At 57.7% G+C, this 20,944-nt stretch overlaps 1 protein-coding gene across 2 annotated transcripts in view; it reads right to left on the bottom strand.

Moving 5' to 3' along the window:
* BMP7 (bone morphogenetic protein 7) overlaps positions 1–20,944 on the bottom strand; it is a 166,135-nt gene that overhangs the window by 107,422 nt on the left and 37,769 nt on the right. The gene's annotated exons all lie outside the window — the stretch shown is intronic.

The following is a 20,944-nucleotide window of genomic DNA, read 5'->3' on the forward strand; positions in this document are numbered from 1 at the left end:
TGGATGGATGGATGGTTGGATGGGTGAATGGATGGAGGGGTGGTGGATGGATGGATGGATGGATGGATGGTTGGATGGTTGGATGGATGGATGGGTAGATGGGTAGATGGGTGGATGATGGATAGGTGGATGGGTGGGTGGATGGATGGATAGATGGATGAATGAATGGTTGGATGGATGGATGGATGGATGACTGGATAGATGGACAGATAGATGGTGGGACGGATGGATGGATGGATGGATGGATGGATAGATGCGTGGACGATGGATAGGTGGATTGTGGGTGGATGGATAGATAGATGGATGAATGAATGGTTGGATGGATGGATGGATGGATGGGTGAATTTTTACATTCATTGTTAATAGAATTGTAGTATACAACGTCTCATGACATTCTGCACACTTTTACTCGTAAGAATTGAAAGTTTCAACATTTTGAGTCCTTCAACAATCAGTTAAAAATTTTCAACCCCCACACTGTGCCAGACACTGGGGTACAACAGCGAACGACACCCTAACCAGCCCCTGCCCTGGGGCGTCGACCATCTGCACCATACCCAGAGTGATCTAATTTTCCTGGGAAGTAAGGCGAATTTTCTCTGCTCACACGTAAAGGCCTGAGATCGAGTGACTGTTTATTGAGCACTTACCACGTGCCAGGCTCTGGGCTGAAATGCCTGACCAGCATCCCAGCAGCACTGAATCCTTACAACAACTCTATGAGGTGGACAAAATTACGTGTGCCATTGTGCAGATCTCAAGACTGAGGCTCAGAAAGGCAGAGCTGTTTGCCCGGGACTGCAGGGGTCACTGTGTGCTGAAACGCGGTCGAGGCGGGATCGAAATCCAACCAGACCACCTGCCAGTCAAAGCTTGCAACCAGGGACGCACGCGGTTCATCTGGACGCTGCCGTTGCTCAGGTGTGATTGTCCTCACTTCAGAACCTCTGGCAAATCAAACTCATTGTAATACAAGCCATTAAGCCATCGGCTGGCACCGAGGAGCAGACGCCCCCCCCACCTTAGATGAGGGACACATCTCCCGTCATCCCTCTTCTGTGTGGCCCGGAGACTCCACGTTTGTGAGGTCGGCCGAATTCTACTCTGCTGCGTGCCGTAACGCTAAATTAGACATGTACCAAGCCCCTTAATGTATATGAGAGTCGTGAGAAGGCAAGCAGAAACTAGATCAGTGACTTTAGCCGGTGTTTCAATTTCCTTTATCGCAGAACCCACTGGAAACATATGGGGAGGTGAACAGGTCACTCAGAAAAGCCTACACAGGGATGGGGAAGCAGCACGAGCCAAGGCAAGTGTGAGGGTGCAGGGTGTCTCATCCGGCCCAGCTGTCGAAGGCAGGAGCTTGAGTTCTAGTTCTCTCTATGCATCGCCCCATCCCAAAGTCTGAGAGCAGAGAACCCGGTTGTCTTAGTCGAGTTGGTGCCCAGCCCTTGGCCATGGGAGGGCTGGGCGCTCCACAGAGACAGCATCATCCGGACCAGAAGACAGAAACGGGGCGGGGGAGGGGGGGTCATCCCCCTCCACCTCCCCTAACATCCCACTTTTTAAGGGACACCCAACGATGGCCGGAACCCGACTCAGAAAATGCTGAGGTATGTTCTACAGTGCGTGTGCAAGAAACAGGACTGCCGATCTCCCGGCCAACAGACGGTGCAGCGTCTCGGCCAGCCACTCGGAAGTCCCCGAGGATCTCAGTCCCCTCGCTAACGCAGAGAGATTATGGAGGCAAGGACAGCTTTTCATTTTATTTGTATTTGTCCTTTTTAAGCAATTTAAAATTTTTGAAAATCTTTATGTCTTTTCGAGACAGAGCGAGAGACAGAGCACGAGCAGGGGAGGGGCAGAGAGAGAGACGCAACACAGAATCGGAAGCCGGCTCCGGGCTCCGAGCTGGCAGCACGGAGCCCGACGCGGGGCTTGAACTCACGGAGCGCGAGATCGTGACCTGAGCACAAGTCAGCGCCCAGCCAGCTGAGCCACCCAGGCGCCCCAGGGACGGCTTTTTGGAGCCCCGAAGTCTTTCTGAAGACCCTCGCTTTGACTGGCACGTCTGAACTGAACAAAAACGACAAGATAGTCTTTCCTGACTGCTTTACTTCCACCTCTGCCCGGCGCCCCGTTACAGGCAGATTCAGAACTGCTTTGGGGGATGTTCCAGGCAGATCGCCAGCTTACAAAGGAGAGTTTCCCGCCGTCTTCGCCCCCCGTGTGCCTCGATGGCTCCGCTGGCCATGCATCGCTGCCAACATCGTCAGGGAACCAGTCAGCTGCTCCCAACGAGCCACAGGCAGAGAAGAAACACCGCTCCGAGCCAGCACAGCTCCCCTGTTCCCACAGGCTCCTGGGGCCCTCGCGGGAGGCGTCCACACCACAGCACGGAAGTCGCAAACCTGGGGCGGGGGGGGGGGGGGTGTGACTCTGCTGGACGCCGCTGTTTGCAAGAAAACGCGACCAGATATCTGGAGAGGCCCTCACGGACAGGAAAACACCACGAGGAGTCACTTAGGGCCATAGGATCAGGCCTTCGAACGGTGAACGCCTTGCCAAACGATACTGAACGTTCATCTTACAGGCCGTGACACCCTGCGCCAGATGTTACAGGGAGCGTTGACTCATCCGTGAATCAGCGGGAACGCACCGACTCCCCGCCCCCAAGCCACAGGCTGCAGTCTGTTCCAGGCCGGCTTGGCAGGGCCAAAGTCGTCTTCGAAGGCACTGGGGCAGGAGAGCCTTGGCGAGGCGGGGAGAGCGGGACGCGGACACGGGCTTTGCTTCTGCCCCGACGGTCCGGGCACGAGGCGGGCCCGGACGAAGCAACGGAGACGTCACTCTGCAACCAAGTCTGGAGGGAAAGGTGGGCGACTGGCCATTTCCGGCCAGCACCTCGAGCATCTTATCAGAGCACAGCGGTTCTCACGCAGAGGAGGAACCAGAGAAGCCCTCGGTGACGTGGCATTTACCCTGAACACGCTGGCCTCCTGGAGCCGGCCCAGGCGTGAGCAGAGGCCAAAAAGGCTCAGGGTGAAAGCCACCCTCCCCGCCCCCACCCCCGCCCCCGCCCCGGCGCTTTCCTCCCGTCAGTTCACTGGGGCTCCCGATGGTAAGAGTGGTGTTCCCATTTTACAGATGAGGACGGTGAGCTCCAGAGAGGCGAAGCCAACTGTCCATCCGAGTGACCTGGTAAGTGACAGGACCGGGCACAGCATCGGAAGTCTGAGCACACGAGCCCTGGCACGTCCTTAAATCACCCTCTCACCAGAGGACAAGAGACACGGGAGGTGGTCGGATGCTGCGTTCACACACGTTCCCATCACAGCACAGCAGCGGAGCAGAGAAAATACTAGACGGGTATGAGGTCTGGGTGGGGGGGAAGGGAGGAGAGTAGGTCCAGCCAGCCGATCCCTGGGCCTCAGTCTCCTCTTCTGTCAAATGGGGATAACGCGACCTTCTTCGGCGACGGGGAGACCCAAGTGAAGACCAGCTCAGCACCAGACTCTCAAGGCTCCGCGGGGCCTCCCTGGGCTTATGTGAGCCATGCAGGGGCTGGTTCCCTGCGAGACCGCGGAACTCAACCTGCCTTGGCCCCAGACGTTCCGTGACTTCCCAAGAGCCACAAGTCAACAGACCACGTATCCATTCAAAGAATGTTCACTTGGGACTCCAAAGTGCATCAGGCAACTGCATTAGCATGTTCACAGTTGTAGGTTTTCTGCAAATAGGGCCACCGGCAACTCCTCCCACCGTTGCCCCCACATGGAGCTCCCCCGTAAGTCAGTGGGGTCTGTTTCCCACCTCTGAAGTCTGGGCCGACTTTGCCACTTGCTGTGACCGGTGGGACCCAGTGGAAGCGAGGCCCGGCTAGGCTGGGGACTAAAATGTAAGGGGCTCAGCAGCTCTGGCTTTGCTCTCTGGGAAGCTCGCCACTGGATCAAGAAATCTGGCTGCTGTGCTGGAAAGAGGGACCACGTGGAAGGGGGCAGAAGCCATGGGGGAAGAGGGTCTGGAAAAGAGAGAGAGAGAGAGAGAGAGAGAGAGAGAGAGAGAGAGAGAAGCCAAGCCAGCCCCCAGACAAGGTGCCATCTTGGGTGTCCCTGGCCCAGCCAAGCTGCCAGCTTCGTCAGTGACCACAGCAGACCCTACGGAAAATATGAGAACCTCCCAGCTGAGCCCTGCCTGGATTTCTGAGCAAAATAGGACTCTGCCGATTCAGCCGCTGTGTTGTGGGGAGGCCGTCCCTCCCAGAGAGAGGACCCCAAAACCAGTCACGCCGCATTACAGAAAAACCGCAAACCATCTACTTACTAAGAGACATTAGTAAAACCTTACGGCGCACACAAGTCCCATGAAGCTGATTCTAAGGACCACATAAATCAACACTTCTTGACAAGGGGGAAATAGGGTACCAAGCAAAAAGGTCCTATAAAACAGAATGCGTAGCACGAGTGTTTCTGGAGAAATACAAGATACTAAAAATGGCGGAAAAAAACAAACAGAGAATTCGAGCCAAACTAAATGCGTTGAGAATTGGAACACGCAGGGCATCTGGGTGGCTTAGTCGGGTGAGTGTCCAACTCTTGGTTTCAGCCCAGGTCATGATCCCAGGGTTGTGGGATCGAGCCCCTCATCAGGCTCCGTGCTGGGCATGGAACCTGCCTGAGATTCTCTCTCTCTCAATCTCTCTCTCTCTCTCTCTCTCTTTCTCCCTCTGCCCCCTCCCTGACTTGCACAAGTGTGCCCCCCACTCGCAATCTCTCAAAAAAAAAAAAAAAAAAGAATTGAAACAGGAATAAATAGCCTTTCTCACCCCCAAATCCCAAATGGTTTTGCACTACCTTTACCAAAATTGACAAACTATCAATGGACAATTCCTGCTTATATACAAATCAGTCAAGAAAATGGCACAGGACAAGGTGGGGAAAGCTCGTCCGCCACGGACTCCAACAACGGACAAGGCCCATGTCAACGGCAGCTCTACAAAGACCTACCAATGGCCGGTGAGCACGCGGAAGGAAGATAATATTGCCAGCCGCTAGGGAAATGCGACGCAGAACCACAGTAAGACAGCCCCTCACGCCCGCTAGGACGGCTAAAACCAAAAACACAGACGGTAACAAGTGTTGGCAAGGATACGCGGTAACCACAGCGCTCCTACACCACTCGTGGGGACGTGAAACGTGCACACAGACCCACACAAAATCCGACACGCCGAGGTTCACGGCAGCGTTATTTGTAACATGGCCCCAAAGAGTGTGAACAACTCAAATACCCATCAACTGCTACGTGGATAAACAAAGTGTGGTAAATCCACGCCACGGAAAATTACTTGGCGGTAAGAAGGAATAAAGAACCGGCTGGTAAGATGGGCGAACTCTGAAATCATCCTGCCGGGTAAAGGAAGGCGGCCACGCGACCGCACGCGGGGAGAAATTCACAGAGAATCAGGAAGACGAGCGGTGGCTGGGGAGGGGCCGGGTGGGGGGCCGGGGGGTGCTGGTGGGTACGGACTTTCCTTTTGGGCTTATGAACACGTGGAACAGTGGAAATGGCCGCAGACCTCTGAACGGACTAAAGACCACCGAACGGTAGGCTCCACAAGGGTGAGTTGTACGGAATGCGATTTCTCTCTCAATAAAGCTGTGTTGTTTGAAGCGGGTAGAGCCAACGTAGGCCTGAAACACGGAGCAAAGAGCCATCATGCTAATAGTATGCTCAGGTTCCCACGCCCACCCGCCGTGTCTCAGCTACAACTCTCCCCCAAATGGCTCCCCTCCTCGCGTGTTCATCGACGCTGTCCCAATTCAGCTGGCCCGTTCCGTGTCTTCTAAATATGTGTTCAGGTTTACTTTTTGATTTTTTAGGGGGGGGAGGGGCAGGGAGAGGGGGAGAGAGAGGATCCCGAGCAGGCTCCGCGACGGCAGTGCAGAGCCCGACGTGGGGCTCGAACCCGCGAACCGAGAGACCCTGACCTGAGCCGAAACCAAGAGTTGGACACTTAACCCACTGAGCCCCCCAAGGAGCCCCTGGCACGTTGTTTCCGTTTCTGGAAGAAGCCAGATCTCCGCGGGGCAGCCCTACTTCCCCGCTCGGCCTGATCCGCATTACGAACCGGGGAGGGGGCGCTGGCCCGGCTCTCAGCCCCCGTTCGTGGGTATGGACAACGTGCCCACCCCTCCAAGCGCACAGGGGCGCAGCCGAGCTGAGATGCAGATGTGGCCTCGCTTCACCTTCTCCCGCTGCTTCCGACGAAAGCAGCGGCAGGAGGACAGAAGAGGCGGAAGGTCACCTTCTCCCTCCTGACCCCCAGGAGCCCCTGAAGCCGTGCTCCCTGTGAGGCCTGAACCGCCAGTGACCCCGGCTTCGTGGCACGGAGGGGTGTTAATATTTAACCACCGGCCTGGGAACAGTGTGTGGCCGGGGCCTGTGGGCTCCTCCTCTCCTGGGAGAGAACCAGCCCTGAGAACCAGCCGAAACCTAAGCCCCAGAGAGAAGCAGGAGGGCCACACGCCATGGCTAGAGTCGATTTCCAGTGCCTCACAGCCCACCTGCCCCGGAAAGTTCCACCACGCTGGAAAAGTGGGTATTTTTAATCCAACGTGGGAAGGTGGAAAGTCCTTTTTTTTTTTTTTTTTTTTTGCCCTCTGGCTCCTTAGAAACTATTCCGAGACTGTGATCTACAGGGCCTCACCACGACCCACCTCCCAGAGCGGTGGGGATCCTCGGGGAAATGTGGGGGGACCACCCCCAGACCAGGACCTCAGAGATCGGCCCTCTACGCAAACACAGCCCCCACAGAATACAGCCCCTGGGCCCCGCACAACGGCCAGCTTGGAAGCCGGAGGATTTCTCTGGCCCCGGGGGACCCCTGGCAGGGGCAGGAGCCACAGGAAACAGATCCCAGCCAGCTTCCCCAGTGCCCGCGGCCTTGGCACTGGAGAGCCCCTCTCCTGTCTCAGAACCCAGTTTCCCTCCTCTTTCCCTCAATCCTGCAGCACTGTGGGGACCGGGCCTCCTTCCACCTCCTGCCTCCCCCTCCCGCCGGTGGGTCCCAGCGGCCTGGGGCCTCGGAAATCTCTTCCCGCTGCTTCCATTTTCGGCGCCGAAACCCAGACTTTGTGTGCAGGCCACGGGCGGCTGCGTGGGGGTAGCCAGCTCTGGGCCTCAGCGTAGGGTATGATGGAACCGCTCGTGCCGTCACAGCCCGACTCCCAGCTTGGCTGTCCCCCCTGGGGTCCCTCAGGAACACAGCCCACAACCTTCGGGGAGCACACGCGGCCGGGGTTTGGAAGGGCCACATCGGGAGGCATCCGGGTCTCTCCAGGAGTCCTGCCCGGCAGCGAGGGGCCCCGGCACCCCAACACTGAGGCCTGGGCAGTGGCTGTGCCACCAGGCTTGAGTGACATTCTCCCACCTAATCCTTCCTCCTTCACCGGGGTACAGAGCTGTGACCCCTGCTTTACAGATGAGGGGCTAATGGGGTGCCTGGGTGGCTCAGCCAGTTAAACGTCTGACTTCGGCTCAGGTCGTGATCTCGCGGTTCGTATGTTCAAGCCCCCGCGTCAGGCTCTATGCCGACAGCTGGGACCCTGGAGCCTGCTTTGGATTGTGTCTCCCTCTCTCTCTGTCCCTCCCCCGCTCGGTCTCTCTCTCGCTCTCCCTCTCTCAAGAATAAGTAAACGTTAAACAAAAAGTGTCTTCAGCCAATGAGGAGCACACCCCAGACAGAAAGCGACATGAATAACCCCTCCCATCGGGCCCCCCCAACCCAGCCAGGAATCCTCCCAGGGGTCAGTGGGCGTGGAGAGAATCCAGGAGAATGTGGCTGGCCCAGTGCCAAGCGACCCCCATCAGAGAGAAATGGACTTCGGATTATGGGGTGGGCAGAGTAACACCCGCCCCCCAGTCCGGAAGACCATGTCCTCATCCCCAGAACCTGTGACCTGTCCAGGCAAGGGCACTCTGCAGATGTGGCAAAGGACGCTGAGCTGGGAGAGGATTCTGGGTGGTGCAGGTGCGCCAGCCAGAGACAGAGGTGTGAGGACAGACGCAGAGTCACAGGGACGCAACTGTTGGCCGGAGCCCGTGAGCCGAGCGATGGGGGTGGCATCTGAAGCCGGAAAGGACAAGGAAACGGATCCTCCCTTGGGGCCTCCAGGAGGACCGTGGCCCTGGGGCACCTTCACGTTAGTTCAGCGAGATCCATAATGGGTGTGCGTTCGAGCCACTAAATTTGTGGTCCGGCAGCCACAGGAATGAATGGAGTCTCACTCCCCCAACACCCGCTCTGTCAGCCAGAGACAGAGCTTGGACTCCGGAGGCTGAGTGCCTCACAAGGCGAAGGCAATTAAATCCCGGTCAGTTGGCCCGAAGGAGGGGAAGGAGTCCCCTGTTACCCCCAGAGGAAGGAAAAGAGTGTCTCCTGAGGCAGGTCAGAGGGATGGGCAGGGCTAATGCAGCCAGGAGGGCGGGAAGGGCATTCCAGCAGAGGGAACAGAGTGTGCGAGGCAAGGTAAGAGAGGCGGGGAGAGCTTCCGGCCCCGGGGGGGTGGGGGGGTGGGGGGGGTGGGTTCTGGTCTGAAGAGGACTGGGAAGCTAGGAAAAGTTTCCAGCCGGGGGGTGAGTCACGATGAAGGATCACCAGCAGCCTCCTCTCCCTCACCCCTGCTCTGACCCTCACCCTCAGCCCGCGGCTCTTTGGAACACCGTAGGGCCTGGCGCTTTCAAACTCTGCACGTCACTGACCGCCTGACCGCCGCTGAGCCTTGAGAACGTGCCCCCAGAAGCCGGAGAGCAGGAGGGCGCGCACTGGGGAGCCCCAGGCTGACAGGAAGTCACGGAGGGAGAGCAGGCATGTTGCTGCAAAGGATGAGTCAGGCTGGGAAGCCAGCAGAGCCCTGCTCGCACCTGGACCTGCACACCAGCCCTGCAGGGAAGGAGATCAAAGGGCCCAGGGAGGAAGCCGGGGCGTGGTGCCGTGGGGAGTGCCCCTCCAGAGCCCCAGGCTCGGGAGCACCCAGCCCGGCTCCCCAGCACCCCACCCGGGGGCTTCGGGGAATGCCCTGCCTTTCTACCAAGCTACCCAAACGGTCCCTGGCATCCCTGGGACAGGAAGATGAAGTCAGAGAGGCTTTTTTTAAATACTTTCGTGAAGACCATACGCACATCCAGGAAGGCTAAAATTAAGTCATTTGGGAGGAAGGTGGAAAAACACACAAAGAAGCACGATAGCCTCCTCCCACGGCCGGAGCATGAGCCGCCAGCCCGCGGTTTCCCCACCCCGGGGCCATCTGTCCGTCTGTCTGTCAGTCGGTCTCTCTCCCTTCCCCCGTCCCCCGCCTGGGCATTCGCAGGAGGGTCAACAAGACTCCTGTCCACAGTCCAGGAGGCCCATGTTGTCAAAAGTCAGGAAGTCAGTCAGGAGCCATCAAGGGCTGGGCCTCAGTTTCCCCATATGTAAGACGACGGATGTGTTTACCAAGCTCTCAACAACTGCCTCCGCTAACAGAACACCCAAGAGAGCAAAACGAGAGGGTCAAAAATCAAAAGGCTCTCAAACAAGGGTGGAATGCACCACAGGATCATTGCTCCTTAAGGTGCATTAGCTCTTTAAAGGCTCTGAGAAGTCCTGCTGCAAAGAAACGCCTACTCTGACCTTGGTGTGTGATAAAGAGTCTCTCAAATGTGTGCGTACACATGGGTCATGGGGGCAGGAGGTGGACGAGGAGGTCGGCTAAAAATAGAAGGTTCTCCCCGATCAGGGATGGAGCAACCGGCAGGAGAAAACAATCAGGAGGTCTAAGCGGAGCCCAGGATCCACTTGGCGAAGAATCCCCCAGGCTGGTCCTTGGGCCACACTTTGGGCGGGCAGGGATGTAGGCATTACAACACAAGGCTTTGGGTCCCAGGAAAGTTAGAGTAAAATCCCAGTGGAGCGACCCTGAACAAGCCAGCTTCTGTCTTTCGTGTCATTTTACTTACAAAGTGGGGCGAACTATGAGGATTGTTCTAAAAATGGATTCCATAGAATGATGCACTCCCGATGCCACGCCAGCGTCCAAGGCTCAAGGCTCCAGGTCGGAGCGGACCTCCTCGTCAACGTGAATCTTCCCCACCCCAGATTTAAGCTGCCCCAGCCCCAAAGCAAGGAGCTCACAACCAAGTTCCGACCCTCACTCAAGGTGCAACGATCTTAGAACGGGCCTGGCGCCCCGTCACCCAGGGAGCCTGAGAGGTCGGTGCTGTTGTCTCCTTCCACAGGCGGGAGGCTGAGGCTCAGGGAAGCCAGCAACGCTTCTGATGGGGGAAAGCCTGGGCGGGGGGGTCCTACTCCCACCCGTCCTTACCCAACCCCCGCCCCACCCCCAGCAACCTGCGAGGGCTTTTCCGCGGCTCAAATCTGAGTACACAACTGCCCTGCTTTCCACCCTCTAGTGGCTCTTAGAATAAAAAGCCAAAATTCCCTGATGTGTTCCCCCCGTCACCCCACACGCCCGCTGCCCGGCCCCCACGGCCTCAGCCACCCCAGCCTCCTTCCAGGCTCGCATCCGGACCAGACGCCAGCCTACCCCAGGCCTCTGCACGTGCGGCCGCTGCAACACCGTCCCTCACCTTTTTACCTCCAACACACCTGCTCAGCCTTCGGCTCCCCAAGGAAGCTTCTGCCGACGCCCTGATGGGCACACCATCTCTAGACGCCCTCCGAGCCTCTCCCTTCCGAGAACTCAGGCTGGGGTTTAAGTTCGTTTGCACGGTTCTTTGGGCTTTCCCTGTTTCCCTACCAGACCTCAAGCTCCTAAGTCCGGAAGAAACAGTCCTGCTTTGCCAGCCATTTGTTGCAGCCCCAGCACCTAACACACGGCACAGCACACAGTAGGTCTCCAGTTTACGTCGCGTGAACGTGCGAGTATCTTCAGAGTCCTCTTACCAGCCCAGGGGGCTCTCTGGGATCACTTTCTGTTATCTGTGCTATTAAAAGAGGAAAAGTCGGGGCACCGGGGTGGCTCGGCTGGTGAAATGTCTCACTCTTGATTTCAGCTCAGGTCATGATCCTGGAGTTGTGGGATCGAGCCCCGTGTTGGGTTCTGTGCTGAGAGCAGAGCCTGCCTGGGATTCTCTCTCTCCCCCTCTCTGCCCCTCCCCCACCAGCGCGCTCTGTCTCTCTCCGAATGAATAAACTTAAAAAAAAAAAAATGTTTCTGTAAGAGAGGAAAAGTCCATGTTTTTTTCCAAACGACCCAAGCGCCTCCGGCAATGGATTCACCCCCAGCCCACTGCCCCCCACCCCAACCCCGGTACCCACCGGGAACCCAGGCTCCCGACAACACCTGCTGATTAGCCTCGGGCACTGCACACCCCACCCTCCAGGCCTGCCTGTGCAACCGGGGGGCTACCAGATTGCCCGAACAGACCCCCGGTGGGAAACTGCCTGGTGGTCTGGGCTTCACCGCCCCCATATTTGCACCCTTGTCACTGTCAGCACTGGCCCCTTTATCTGGAAGCGTCCAGGGGGAGCCGGGAGGACACAGACAGACAGGAAGCCACAGCTGGGAAAAAAGCCAACTGCAAGTTTACTTTTGGACCTGACTCTTGTCCCCCTTTGCTCAAGGCTCCAGGGTTTGGGCCCCAGAGTTTCCGGAAACTGGAGACCCTGTCGTTCCTTCCGTTCACCCAGGCACGAGCCATCCAGACACCAAGTGACGAGAGGAGAGCCGTGCTGCTGACTTCAGTGCCTGGGAACCTATCTGCGGGGAAACAGAAAGGGCCCCGGGGCCGCCCCAGAGAAACCAGGCCTTGTGGGGAGCACCGTGGGGCTTGGGGGTGGCTCTGGAAACCCCCCGAGGCTGGCAGCTGCGTGCATCTCACATCGTTGGGGGCGGGCGGGCGAGACACCACGGACAGGAGACTCATCTTTCGAGACTTTCCCTGGTGGCCCCACTTCCTCCAGCCTCCAGCCCCAGACCAAAATAGAACGAGGTAAATTCTGCCTCTTTCACGCACAGTCAGGGAATAAACAAACCAACATAAACACCGTTTTCCTGCTGGGTCATCTTTCCTGCCTTTTTTCTTTTTCTTTTTCTTTTTTTTTTTTTTTTGAAAAAGAACCACAGCCTGTTTTAAGATTCCAAACCCAGAGGCAGAGACGCGAAGAGAAGGAAGCAGCCAGCAGAGAAGGGAGCCCGACAGCTGGGTGTGCAGACAGAAACGCGTAACGCGATTACCAAGTTCGAGGTCAGAAAACAAAGGCCAGATCAGAGCACCTCGATGCCGAGTGGGAAGGGGTGTCTCAGACTTCATCCCGACCGTGGATCCTTAACCGGAAGAGTGGAGGCTGGACGGAAGGCTGTGGAAACAGCCCCCTCTTTGTAATAAGCACACGCTATGCCTCATGGCCACTGTGTCATACCTTCCATCGTATTTCAGGGGCCGCCCCCGCCCCCAAAAGCACATCCTGAGTCAAGGACTTAAGTGCAAGTAGCCTGAGAGGTGACCCCAGGAACCACCTGGAGGTGAGGCAGGGATGGAAAAAAAGCCCAAACAGGAAGCGGTGTGCATCTGGGGCTCACACGCCTGAGCCCCCCGGGGACACGGTGCGAACACAGCTCAGCACGGTGCTCCCCAAGTGACAGGAGGCTGGGGCACTTATCCACCATTTATCCCTGACCACCAGCAACGGGGGGGCTGCTCCCGGGGGCCTTGGCTCCTCCGTGGGCTGCAGACATTCCCAGGGTCAGAGAAGACCCTGGAGCAGGAGGGGCCGGCGCTGGGTAGGAGCATCCAGGTCTGCGGCATCTCACCGAGGAGGGACAGAGGCTCTGTCCACGGCCACAGCTGGCGAGACCAACGCGGCAGAAGCCATCCCCCAAGGTGGGCCGCCATAGGCTGGAGGAGCGACGAGGAGATAGTGAGGAAGGTGAAGGCAGCAGCCCCCCGTTACTGCCCAGGAAGCAAGACTGGGCCTCACGGGTTCTCCCAGGAATTCAGGGTCCAGAGGTGCGCCCGGGCCCCCTGATGTTTGTAAAGGGACCCGAAGCAGGGCTCTGTCGGCTAAAGCTTTCCGAGAGTCCCCATTTCCTTTCCCTTGACAAGCCGGCCCCGGAGGCTCCTGGTTCTGACTCTTGGTCCCACCTGACTCACAAACGACCCTGCCCTTCCTCCTCCTCCCCTTCCCCCACCTGTGGGCCCAATCCCTGAGCCAAAGGTTGAATGCAAATCCCTGAACCCACAACGTCGAGGAGAAAAAGTCTGCTTTGGGGCCTAAGTATCATTTTTAAAGATTCCTTAACTAGGCTCTGAAAAAGAGTCCGAAAGAAAAAAATCATCTTCTTTAAAAGACTCTCATAGTCTAGTCTTCGCTCAAGAAGCATTTGCTCTGTGCCAGGCACTGGAGGGACGGTAGCTAAAAGCCCCAAAGGTTACAAGGCTCTCGAGCTGAGGACCCAGTGATTTTGACCCCCACATGTCCAGGTCCAAAAGGCAGTGAGAGCACAATGGTGGACTTGAGCTGGATGTTAAAGTAGGTAGGGTTGGGGGCACCTGGGTGGCTCCGTGGGTTAAGTGTCTGACTTTGGCTCAGGTCATGATCACACAGGTCATGGGTTCGAGCCCCGTGTCGGGCTCTGTACTGACGGCTCGGAGCCTGGAGCCTGCTTCGGATTCTGTGTCTCCCTCTTTCTCTGCCCCTCCCCAACTCATGCGTGTGCGTGCCCTCTCTCTCTCTCTCTCTCAAAAATAAATAAACATCGGGGCACCCGGGTGGCTCAGTCGGTTGAGCATCCGACTTCAGCTCAGGTCATGATCTCGCGGTTCATGGGATCAAGTCCCACCATCAGGCTCTGCACGGACAGCACGGATCCTACTTGGGATTCTCTCTCTGCCCCCCCCCCCTCAAAATAATTAAATAAACTTTAAAAGGAAATAAATAAAAACCTAGTAATAAAAAGTAAATTGTATTTCTTAAAAAGCTGGTGGGGGGAGGGTGTAGGGGCGGGAATTAAGAGAGGAGAAGACCGGACGGACAGGGAAATGCGGTGAGAAACGCAGAGGCCTGAAAACAAGGTGCCCCCAGAAAAAAAGGGGGTGCAAATGTCAACCTGGCCACACCAGAAAGCATGTGTACGTGTGTGTGCATCTTCGTGTGTCTGTGTATATGAGGTTGGAGCTAGACCACGGAATCAAGGTGCAGACGCAAGGTACCCAAATGCACAGAGATAACGGACAGATATCCACACCCAGAGACGTTGCAGGGCCAGCCCCACGGGCATGGCACCTGTCCCATCACTCAGGGTCCCCCATACAGAAGGACTCTGTGCGTGGTTTAACGCTCTGCCGTCACCGTCTCGAAATCCTTAGGACCTTTTCATTTTGCCTTAGGTCTCACAAATCATGTAGCCAGTCCTAGGTGCTCGTTCTCAATACGAACACCTACATCCTGTACGGTTCCAACTACGGGACGCTCTGGAAAAGATAAGATTATGAAGACAATGAAAACAAGGATGGGGAGGGGAGAGAGGAGTAGGCAGAGCACCAAGCATTTTTAGGGCAGTGAACACGTTCAGTATGACAGCGTAACGGTGGACACACATCATTGTACATTTATCCAAGCCCAGAGAACGTGCACCAGCACCGGTGACCCCTAGTGTAAACAGCACACTTGGGGTGATTATGATGTGTCCAAATAGGTTCATCCAATGTCACAAGCGTCCCACTCTGGCTGGGGATGTTGATAACGGGAGAGGTTCTGTCCCTTCCCCTCAGTTTTGCAGGGAACCGAAAACGGCTCTAAAATAAAACTTTTAAAAAGTAGAATACAAACGAAGACTTCCAGTCCCTGCTTGGTTCAGATCATGATGTCACAGTCGTGGGATGGAGCCCCTGGGCCGCATCAGGCTCCGCACTAACAGCACGGAGCCTGCTTGGAATTTTCTGTCCCTCTGTCTCTGCCTCTCTCTCTCAAAATAAATAAACTTAAAAAAAAATGGTAATCTCTAGTTTCCTCTTTTTTAAAAAACTTTTTTTAAAAAATATGTTTATTTTTGAAGGAGAGACAGGGAAGGGGCAGAGGAAGAGGGAGACACAGAATCCGAAGCAGGTTCCAGGTCCTGAGCTGTCAGCACAGAGCCCGACTGGGCTCCAACCCACGAGCGGAGAGATCATGACCCCACTCGAAGTCAGACCTTTAACTGGCTGAGCCACCCAGGTGCCCCTCTGTTTTCCTCTTTAAATGTGCTCCCAGGTGGTGCTGATGCCACCTCGGTTTGGGCCTCATCATCCCTGACTGTGGAAGGATACAAGCCTGTGAGCAAGGCCACGGCAGGGGCTAAGCAGTATTTTAACGGGCAGACGGCGGTAAGCAAGATGAACAGGAAAGTAAGAACAAGGCAGAGGTGGTGAAGAATTCGTATTCCGAGCGTGGGTCAGAGCCAGCAGCACCCCTTGGGGCTGGTCCAGCACCCCAGCATCTCAGATCCTCCTCAGAGGCTCCACTGCGGCAATGAGCTTCCCCTCCCCCACGCCAGCTATGCCCTTCGCCGACCAACATCTAGAGTGGAAGTGCCTGGGGACCGACCTCCCCCTGCTCCACTCCGGGCGCTTCTCATTCGGGGGCCATTCGGCCCCCAGGGGGCATATGACGACGTCTGGACACGTTTGGGGTTGCTGAAACTTGGTGGCGCCATCTCCCGGGTAGAGGCCAGGAGGCCCGCAGGGCCCCGGACGGCCCGACCCACCCTCACACGGTGATGCGCACTGAGTCCACGGCAGGTCAGGCTTGCCAAGCCTGCGACGCTCGCCCTTAACCCCTACTGACGGACCTGGAGGCCTCAACACCTGCAGAGCTCTGCACCTCTGTCTCCGGGAGCCCCTGCAGGCGGAGGGAGCCACAGTCCCGCCACGGAGACTTCAGGGCGCCTGGCGGCCAGCCTTTGCCCGCCCACTTCTCCGTGCCGGAAACGTTTTCTAATTACTCACTTTCACCCGTAACTCTCGTGTCGGGGTGAGCTTCCAGGAAACCGGACCTGAGACCGGGGGCCGGCCGGCTTCCCTCCGCGGCTGATCACTCGGCCGCTCCGCGAAGCGAAGGCCTGTGCCGGGGATCAGGCTGGAGGGCGTGCCGCGATCCATTAGCAATGCCTGCCTCGGATGCCGGAGGGGCAGGAGGGGGAGTGCAGGCCGGCTGTCTGCTTTCCTTCCGCCATCCTGGGAGCGGCAGGATGGAAAGCCAAGGGCATCGTGAGGGGAAAAGAGGAAAATGGTGCTGACAGGCTGGCAAGAAGACGGAGGAAGGGAGACCCAGGGTGTGGAGGAGCCCTGAGCATTTGCCCGGATGGCTACCTTCCGCCATGAACTTGAAATAACCGAGGACTTCCACCACAAGCGCGGTTGACGCCTTTAAAACATGATCTTCCTGGTAAGCCTGCCTTCCCGGTCCTCCCTGGGTTCTTTTCTTCCCAGCTACAGATGACCGCTCACGACCACATTGAAAAATATTAATTCTCTTTGTCTCCTGCCAAAAAGGCTAAAGCAATTACAGGCCCTGATATGAAACACAGATGTTAATACATTTGGAAAAACAGGCTCCTATAGGCGAGCAGAGGTCCAAGTATGAAGTGCTTTTGGAATTAAAGCGCCAGATCAAGTTATACAGCCAGCCCCCAATGCGAAAGCCATCCTCTCCAAATTCATTCCAGGGTAGGAAACCCAGGGCCGCGGCACCCACGCTGACATGTCCCCTATTTGCAGACGAGAACCAATCCACCCTTGGGTACCCACTGGCACACAGCTCTAAATAATATAATTATAATCATCACAGGGAAACGTCCCTAAGATCGAAAAGTATTATAATTACGGGCAATTTTCACTTTTTGGAAATTGGGCTCAGATGCCGAAGAAAGTGTGCAAACAAGACGTTCTCAGGTTTCAGTTCCGGAAGAGAGAACACGCCAGGACGGACCGGTCTGAGGCTGGACTAGGGCTCCTCGGCGGGCACTCGCTCAGCCAACAGGTAACTGTTGGCGTGCGTTTCCACACTGGTGACCGCTCAGGTGCTGGGACTACCTCGAGGCAAGAGGCGGCCGTGGTCCCGGGATTCGGGAAGCCCACGCCCCAGAAGGCCGGATGCTCCCTCACGCAATCACACACACAGGTTTTACGGAGCGCCGGCTCTGTGTCAGACTCCAGGCGCAAAGAACATGACAATGGGCCAAATAAAGCAAACCCCTGCCCTCTCGAGGCACCTGTCCCCGCCCCTGCTGTTGGGCAACTGCCGTCTCAGCAGCTGGCACTCAGATCTCCGGTGAGGCTCAGCCAGGGTCCATGAGCCGCCTCCCTTCTCCCCCCAACCCCCGCCGGCCCAAGTTCACGCAGCTTCCCAGTGGTGGAACAGGGGTGGATCCAGGTGTCTCCAGAGCCCCCCCCCCCCCCCCGTCTTTCCCTCTTCACTACGCAGATTTGTGGAATAAGCCGGCCAGGTCTTTTGTCTTCTCTGCCTCAGTTTCCTCGTGCAGGAAACCGGATTTCCCCACCATTACCCAACTCCTAGGACTGCCGTGTAGGAAAAGGAAAATGCATACCTGCCGGCCAAGGAAGAAAACCCGACGGGACTAAAGGCAGATGCAAGCTTCCTTTCCTTACTCCCTAACCCGGCACCGTGCCTCAGTGTCCTGGTCTGTGAGCCGAGCTGCCTGGTGGTACCTCCCTCGGGGGGTGTGATGCAAAGGACCACAGACTGCCGCCTGGCAAGTCCTCAAGGAAGCTAGCTTTGTCATCATCGCTGTTCAAGAAGGTGGCCGTCTCTTCTCTCCGTTCAGAGGGGCGTTCTCAAGAAGGGGAGGGCCAGGGCACACCTGGGGGGTGGGGGTGGGGGCTCGGTCGGTTGAGCGTCCACCTCTTGGTTTCGGCTCAGGTCATGATCTCAAGGTTTGTGAGTTCGAGCCCCGTGTCAGGCTCTGAGCTGTCAGTGCAGAACCTGCTTGGGCTTCTGTGTCTCTCCCTCTTTCTGCCCCTCCTCCCCCCACCCCCCCCCCCCGAAATAAATAAGTAAACTTAAAAAGAAAAAAAGAAGGGGTGGGCGAAATGGAAGGCACCGGCCGAATCGATGCAGGTGTGCCCAGCAGCAGCCCTTGCCCGCAGGCAAGGGGACCCGTGCTCACCGTGACCTTAGCCGCCAAGTGTTAAGCCCACCTGGAGTGGTCAGACTGGGGCGGATGGGTAGGAGGCGCCTCTCAAGTGCCCCTTGCTGGGATCGCTCGTGTCCCCTCGCAGAAAGACGGCCAGACCCTTCCAGTCACCTTGGGAGCCCTACTTGCCACGCCTCTGCACTTCCCCACAGCCCCCGAACCCCTGGGGGGGGGGGGAGCGGGACGGGAGTCTGCACCCCCATGAAATGGATGAAGTGGCTCATCCGAGGTCCCGCCGATCCTCAAGGGAACAGCAAGGGCGGGGAGCAAGTCAGTGTCAGGATAAGGTGACACCAGGACCGAGTCCGTGGGGATTCTCGAGGTGGGGCTCCAGCGTGCCGAGTTTTACTTCCACTGCCTGGTTTTGAATTCCGCCTCTAGCGTGTGACCTTGGGAGGCTCATGTGACCACTCTGCGCCCCGGCGACCTCATCCACCAAGCGGGAGAACACGGACGTCTCGAGGTCATCGTGCGGAGCAGGAGAGGACGCGGGCGCTTTGCCAAGCACTGACCGGATCTGTTGCGAGCATGTGACCGACGGAAACGGTCACCATCGCCTCCCCACCAAGCCAGGCTTGGGATGAATTATGGAAGGAAACAAAGGCCCGAAGATCAGAAAAACCACCAAGGCCCGCCAGTGTCAGCCCGCAGGGCAGGACGCCGTTGGCGCTAACTGGACTGGACACGGTGCCGGCCGTCTCCGCCCGGCGGGTTTTCCCCGAATGCGGGCTTTTTCCAGAGAGGTCCCTCTGGACACGGGAGAGGACCCCAAGGGGGACCGAGAGGCATCGGGGGACTTGGTTCCCGCTGAGGCAGCTCCGGGCTGGGATTACAGAAAGGCAGCAAGAAGACCTGCCTAGGTGTCCTTGACCAGACTGCCCCGGGCATGCTCTCCCCTGACCTTCCGGAACAGCCGGTGGGTGCCCAGGCAGCCAGCTGCCCCTTCCCTGCCCTCTGAAGATTCTACTGGGGAGCTGAATCGGCAACTTCTGTAAAAGCAGCTCAAAACCAGAGCTCACGCCCTGGGGCTGAGGTGTAGTGGAAGGAGGCGCAAGCCAGGAGACGGGGAACCAGGCACGTAGGCCTTGAGGAGCAGCAGAAAGGCTCCGGAAGCTTCCGGAAGCCTCTGGAGCCAGAGCCTGAAGGGCTCCCCACCCTCAGCCAGCCGCTCGCCTGTGCCGCTGAGACTGTGAAGCGGGGTCTGGACAGCACTCGGGTTCGGTCCTGTGAAGAAAAACGGTCATCGTTGAAAGACCAGGCAAAAGGGAACATGGAGGCCCGGACTGGAGGGAATCGGTCCCCTTCCATCTCTCAGGCATATACGACGGCTCACAGACCAGAGAGAAGGGAGCTCTCGCCACCTGCCCACAGCCTGGAAGCTGTAAAAACATGCCCAGCCTCGACCCTCGGGACTCTGATGTATCCGGAGTTGTAAAAGCCCCCCACCCCCCCAACCCCCCCACCCCAAGGTGATCCTCACCCCCAGCCCAGGGTGAGAACCAGAGCTCGGGGATCCCAATCACGTGAGGGAATCAGTACCAGCGAGAAACACCACAGTGCCACCGCGGCCGAGAACGTGAGCCCTGGAATCTCAGAGACCCAAGTTCAAGTCCCAACTCTGCCCCATCCTAGCTGTGTGACCTCAGGTAAGTTACGCCCTCTCTCTGAGGAAGCCTCTGCACCTGGGAAATGGGGATAGTAAGTTTTCCTAGGATCTTTTCCAAGGAACACGATGAAGCTAAAAGGCCCAGCACACGCAGTCACATCCGGAAAGCACCAAATGATGACAAACCTAGAACACAGGTGGGGATGTGGTCTAGTGGGTGACCCTATCCGTCTGCCCAGACATGCTCAGCTCAAAATCAGGTATACGTCGGAGCCTCGCTCCCAAGTCCTGAACCTTTAACACGAGGGAGATTGGGGAAGGGTCCGGCGACCCGCGCCCTGCCGCCGCCGATGCTCTCCCAGTAAGACAGTCTCTGCCCCCAGCACGCAGGCAGTTTGTCCCTGCTTCCCACGGATGGAAATCACGAGGGCATCCCCTGGGAGCTTGTCAGAAATGCACAAGGTCAGCCCCCCCTCGCCCTGCCCCCGCAAAGGGCAGACTCGACCACGTTTTCACCAGATCCTGGGAGCCTCGTCACTGAACTGTTAAGGGCAAGAATGCTACGGGGCTCCCCTCTCGAGACGAACAGGTAAGAGCCGTGGCAGGTCTGAGAGTTCTGGGAGGGGTGAGGGCACCGCTGAGGAGACAGGATGCCCCCTCCTTGATGGCAGCTGGGAGCCCTGGGGGTCCCCGGGGAAGGGCCGGGGCGCGGGGGGGAAGCGTGTCCAAGACCCCCATCTGGCAGCACAGGGACACAGTCTCGCCTCTTCCCTCCGCTCGCCCGCCAGCCGCCTCGGCGAGCAGCCCCTCAGTCCCCACTCCAGCCCGTCACGGGGACAGCTCCTTCCTCCTCGGTGGCTCAGGCTGCGGCCGATCCAACCTTGGCCTCGGGGACCACTCAGGTCCCTCCCCCGGCACCCCGAGTCCCCGAGACTGACTGAGGGACAGTTTTCAATGGCTGCCAACACCACCTCGACCTTGGCAGTCACTGACCCCCTTCGAACAGGCGCTGCTCCCCGGCAGGCCTGTGGTCCCCCAAGGGCCTGTCTCGCAGAGCACCTGTGTCCCGCACAGGTGAGGCAGCACGGGCTGGGGAGGGGGAGCGGGGGAGGCAAGCCGGGGCCTCTGCGGGGAGGGCTGGGAGGGG

Source organism: Herpailurus yagouaroundi, unplaced genomic scaffold (genome assembly GCF_014898765.1).
Source record: "Herpailurus yagouaroundi ecotype Mexico unplaced genomic scaffold, PumYag 246, whole genome shotgun sequence".
In the NCBI taxonomy this organism is placed as follows: domain Eukaryota; kingdom Metazoa; phylum Chordata; class Mammalia; order Carnivora; family Felidae; genus Herpailurus; species Herpailurus yagouaroundi.